General features: G+C 36.4%; 1 protein-coding gene across 1 annotated transcript in view; it reads right to left on the minus strand.

Moving 5' to 3' along the window:
- The window catches only part of rufy2 (RUN and FYVE domain containing 2), a 70,039-nt gene extending 68,727 nt beyond the window's left edge, over nucleotides 1-1,312 (minus strand). The window contains exon 1 of the mRNA XM_088334863.1: nucleotides 1,215-1,312. The gene's annotated coding sequence lies outside the window, so the exon portion shown is untranslated. The remainder of the gene's footprint in view (nucleotides 1-1,214) is intronic.
- Between the last annotated feature and the right edge of the window lie 4,688 nt (nucleotides 1,313-6,000).

Below are 6,000 nucleotides of genomic sequence, written 5' to 3' on the forward strand. Positions count from 1 at the left end.
GCGACTGGCTGGCAACTAGTTCTGGTCGTCCCCTGCCCACTGCCAGAAGATAGCTGGGATTGGCTCCAGCACCCCAGCTATCCTACTGACGATAAGCGGTGCAGCTAACGGATGAGTGGATAGAGATACTATCAAAATGTCAAACGTCTCACAGTGAAATAAAATGTGCTGAAAATTAAGCTTTTGTCTGGAGAGCGGTTTTGTCTTAAACTATTTGGTGTGGCTCCCTCGGAAAAACAAAACAAAAATATTTTTGGTGTTATGGCTCTTTGGGTCGAAAAGGTTCCCGACCCCTGCTATACATGCTTGTTCAAAGCTTAGACACATCATTGCACAACAGAAGGTGGTACTATTGTTCAAGTTACAGTATTTATGGAACAATAACCGATCTAGTTTGTCTGCAATTTGAACTTTAGGTAAAAATCTATTTTCGTTCAAAAACGTCTCGTCGCTAAAGATAATTTAATAAGAAAAAGCTACAAATGATTTTACTGACGCATGAGATAGCTGTTGATGTTTTCATTAACAATGACTACCGGAACCTTGTATACGTGACTGATTTGTCGGAACTATTTTGTGGAAACAAAGTTCCATCCCACTGTGAAATGTAACTTATAAGATGTTTCTTCAAACATTGTTTTTACCTATAGTAGTTTTTTTAATGCAAGTGTTAAACTGGAAGGAATAAATTAATCCACTTCATAGCTTACTCAAAATTGGAAAAATGTAGAGGCGAATCATAAACCGGACAATTTTTGACTGAAAATGGATTGCATGTGCTGTAGTTCCAACATTACAAAAAAAAAAAAAAAAAAAAAAAAAAAAAAAAACAAAAACACACTTAACAAACAAACAAAACAAAAAACACTCCCAGTCTAAAAGCCCATCCTCGATAACTAGCGGAAACCCACACGCGCCACTTTGTATTCTGCTACTACTTAAACATGATGCAGCCTTCAACAACTCACAGCTCTCCAACCATCCAATCGATAATACTCGCACTACTAAATCATCCAAAAGATTTGGGAAGCTGATTTTACGTCTTGCCTCACTGCAGCACTGATGGAAAGCGATTTGACCGTATAATCTGGATAGATTGTTGCAAATTCTTAATCGTGCATGCACTTTTATCCAAACAGCTTAAACACATGCCCAAAAATAAATTATTTGTCATGCCAGCATCTCGACCAATACCATGTGATATTTTGCTTTACCTTAGAAGCAACGGTATTTTTGTTCCCTAATTTTTAATCTGTCTGTCTGTCGGTCGGTCTGTCCGTCTGCCAGCTGCAGTCATTTCAGATCAGCCAGGATACTCTGTGGCAGTGACATCACGGACAGAAACCACAACTATCACCCCACACATCAACCAATGAGCGAGAGGGAAAGGGGGGAGGGCCACGGTTTGTCAAGGATGGATGCGACAGGATGCAGGAGGATGGGTGGATAGGTTTACTTTGCATGGGCTATAAATATATGACGATGTGAATGACTGGTGTAACAGAGTTTAAATTTGATTGTTTTGAATGTTTTTTAGAATTCTCACAAAATCTGTGTTTTTGTTGTATTACTGTTAATGGTCCGGTACCTCATTCAATTGTTAATTCATGGGCGTCTGCGACTGTCTTTTTTTCGTTTGGCACTTTATGGGCTTCAGCGCTTGCCGTAGCTTCAGCCAATTTGTATCGAGCTGAAGGTAAGATGTGCCCAATATCAGTTGGATAAAAAAATGCATATTTTGCTAGATATATTAGCTGCTTTCGCAAATTATTTTTGTATATAAAGATATATAAGTTGTGCTAAATGATGTATATTAAAAAAAGCAGTAAATAAGAAGTAAAGTAATACAGCTTGAAACGATGATGCAACATGTTTTGATGCAAATACGCCACGAGGTGCGGCCTGTTGAGTGATGACCCGTTTTTTTGTATCTTTAATGTTTTAGATAATTGCAGTCGTGAACAGATGCCCTGATTTTTGTATTGTTTTGTTTACTGAATGCAGGCAATAAACCAAGTGACTGTGAAACCTTGTGTCATGCATGAAAGAGGGTCGCTACACTGGGAAGTATAAGGTGATGACGGAAAGGGAAGAATGACTTGCAGTTAGCCAACAAAGCTGCACCATTTATATAATTTAGTTTCAAAAATCTATCTATCCATTTTCTCTCTTATCCACCCAAGGGTCAATATTGTGGTGGAGCAGTGGGCAGGGGACATCCCAAACGTGTTGTTGGACAGTCATAGAACAGACAGAAACAGATAAGCACACCCAGGGACAATTTGGAACTGCCAGTCCTGTTGGTGCCACTCATGATGCATGTTTTCTGAAAGATGGCACAGGGAGAACATGAAAACTCCACACGGGGACTTGAACCCTGGACCTCCGCATCAAAGGGCTGTCACATTAACCACTCACTAAATAATACACGATGTCCCTTTGATAAACAGATACAGGGCTCAAAAACAAATAGATTTCCATTGACAAACCATGAAACAATTGGGTGTGTTTCTGCAAAACAAACGCTAGGTGACAGGATTACTCTTTGCGAATGATCATTACTGGTAGTACAAAACCGTTCAGTCAGTGCAGCAGTGAATTCTCATTGATTATCTTTTTTCCCTACAGCTTGTCCTCATAAGGGTTACGTAGTGGTGCCAGAACGCATCCCAGGTCTAGATGAAACACAATTTATTTTTGATCCGATAGTGTACACACTACAAAAATGATAATTGCAGGGTAATTCTTTTATGTATTTTTCTTAGTGTGAGTTACGTACATTTTTTGAGTAAAACAAACAAAAAAAAAAACAAGCACTTCATTAGGCAACATTGTATAACATAATTTAAAAATGTTGTCGTTCTATTATTATTTTAGAACCCACATTTCTGGCTTTTAAAAAATGGAATTGTCGGCAATGTTCCCTCTAAACTGCGCGCGTGCGCAATCACGCGCTGCCTGCACATTGTTAGCGCACAAGAAAATCTATCCAGCGCAATGTTCCCTCTAAGCTGCGTGTGTGCATAATTGTGCACTACCCAGAGCTTTTCTGCGCACAAGAAAATCTAGCCAGCTCACAAAAATCAGGGCTCGAAGTTGCTAATTAAGAAGCGAATTAAGTCAAAGTTACAGTGCATGAAGGCAAAAGTACAAGGGTTCCCCTGACGTTGTGTTCCAAATGCGGTATTTTGAAGTCAATGTCGAAGTAGAACAAAGTTAAGTAAAGTCAGTAGAGTTTTTCGAGAACCGGCTTCTTTGGCTCAGCTCACTAAAAGGAACCAAACGGCTCTTCAGGTTGTTTTTGCTTCTTTCATCCCTATATGACCAAATATTATGTAAAAATATGCACAAAATGACTTAAAGGAAGGGGGTATAGAACAAAAAGGAAAAACAAAAACAAAATAAAAAAGTAGTGAAAAGCTGAGAAAAAAAGAAACAAAAGTAACAAAAAAAGAAGGAAAAATTCAGAAAAAAGCCAAAAAAAAAAGAAAAGAAAGAAACAAAGGAAAAAAGTAAATAGAGAACGAAAAGAAAAAAGTAACAGCTGGGAAAAAATAAAAAAAATGAGATTTTTTTAAAGGAATTAAAAAACAAGAAGAAAAAATCAAGGAAAAAGAAGGTAAAGTTTGTGTTGCATTCAAATAATTTCCAATTCTTTCAAGTGAATCTTGTTGCCAACATTGTACTTCTACAAAAAATGTAATTGAATACAGTTCTGTATCGTGCAACCGACTAAATAAGCCCCCAAAAATGTTAGTATTATGCGACAAAAGATACCAGGAATAATAGAAATGGAAATCTTGTGAAAGAATTGTAAAAACAAATGACGTTTGTAGGCCCTGCAACCTTTGCAATCGTACATGAGTCAATTCATTCAAAAGTGAAAAATAATTTTGCATTGCCGGAAACTCAGCAAAATGTAACGTGATGTCAAGTTTTGGACATGTTTGATAATGATTTAGTTGCCACACTTGGGATTGCTGTTGCTCACTGTTGTTTCAAGCGTTGCTCACCGACTTTGTGTGAACGCTCAGACCCGTGGAAAATTAGAGGGAACATTGATTGTCGATATTGTCATTGATTAGGACATAGTAAATATTGTTTTTAAGGAGATTAGACGTGGCGCTCCAGGATAAACATGTAATAAAGACTGCTTGGATAAATAAACAAAAATATTGACAAGGTAGTGCTTGGAGACTGGCCTAAGTTGTCCGGGCATCAAAAAGTAGTGCGAATAAAAAGTAGTGCAATAACATTTAGCATCCACATATTTCTAAAACAAGTCACAAAATAAGTAAAAGTAAAAGTCAGAATTCTGCAGCATAAACAGAGAAGTGAAATTATGTTACTCTCAAACCAACGTGTCCATAAGATAAAAAAAACGCTATACTAGGACACACTACACATGTAGACAGTACGACACATAGATCGACAGTGCACACATAAGTCTTCATGACTTATGGCGTTTGGTACCTTGTAAACAAAAAAAACAAGAAAAAAAAAAAAGGCAAGATACAGAAGTACCTCTACTTACAAATTTAAATCATTCTGAAAATATCATTTGAACCTGAAAAAAATTGTAAATAGAGACGCATTTTGAATGTAAATCAGTAATCCTTTCCAAGCCCTGCAAAAGTACATTTTTTAGTAATCATCAAGAGCATCAAAAATATGAAACACATACATGTTAAAATTAGATTACCACAAAATAAGGAGGATAATGAGAGCAGTCTGAGAAAAAGAAAAAAATAATAAATGAAGAAAAAAGAGAAAAAGAAGAAGAAAAAAAGCAGCCAAAAAAGGAGGAAGAAGCAAGACAAAATAAAGTGCTGCGAAGAAAAAAAAAATCGAAAAAAAGAAAACATAAAAGGCAAAAAGGAGAGAAAAAATAATGATAAAGCAAGAAAAAAAGTAAAAAGCTAAGTAAAAAAAATAACAAAAAAGAATAAGAGAACCAAAAGGAAAAAAGAGAAAGAAGAAGAAGAAATCAAGTGGGAAAAAAGAGAAAAAAAAGTAAGTATAAAGAATTAAATAAAAAAAGTCGAAAACATAAGGAGTAACAATCCAGGAAAACAAAGAAAGAAAAGGATACAAATTAAAAAATGAATTAAAAAAGTTGAAAAAAGAAGGAAAAAGACTTTGTACAGTATATTACTACCAATGATGCAATATTCCTCACAAAATAAATTAATACGATTTTTGAAAACTTGTTATTGTACTAAGTTATGATAACATTTATTTTTTGAGACTCATGACTGGCCACTGCCCTGGGTAGGTGGTTAGGGGACGACATCGCAGTTTTTTGTTAGTGTTGGATAAAACGGTATAAGCTAGAAAAGGCCTGTTTCAAATACAGTCCAAATGCCAACCTTAAAAAAAAGATGAATAACAAAGAGTTTGTTCGAATGGGTCTAAGGAATGCATGTACTTGCACGTCCATAATGAATGAGTTGACTGAGGCGCCGATCATAACTTTAAGCCAGTGGTTCTCAATGAGTGGGGAGGGCCACCTGGAATAGTACGAGGCTCCTTCAAGGAGGGAGCGGGGGCGATTTTCTCGCAAAGTTACAAAATACTATAAAACAGAGTGCACTCCAGACCAATATTCATGAGAGCGTTTTTCTTTTTTCAAAAGGCACGCAAAAATGTTTCTCCCACTGTCTTATAGGATTTGACAAGGGAAACTGAAACTTAAGCAGCAAAGAAAGGAAGCTACATATGCAAAAACAGACACTTTTTAAGACTGGATCTAACTGGCTTTCGCAGGTGTTCTGATAACGTATGGGAACTCAAAGACACTTCGAAAAATGACTGGGAAAGTCCACAATCAAAGAAATCCTTGAAACATCAAGTGAACACAAGAAGTGAATACTTCATTCAAATATGTGGCTAAGCATAACGTCCATTATAATAATTAAATTGATAATGTCATTGTCAAAGTAACGTGCTGATTAAAGGGTAAACCAAATATAGCTGAAAAAGTCATGCAATAGTGTAAAA

Source organism: Urocampus carinirostris, chromosome 4 (assembly GCF_059441175.1).
Source record: "Urocampus carinirostris isolate Australia breed hairy pipefish chromosome 4, RoL_Ucar_1.0, whole genome shotgun sequence".
Classification (NCBI taxonomy): Eukaryota; Metazoa; Chordata; class Actinopteri; order Syngnathiformes; family Syngnathidae; genus Urocampus; species Urocampus carinirostris.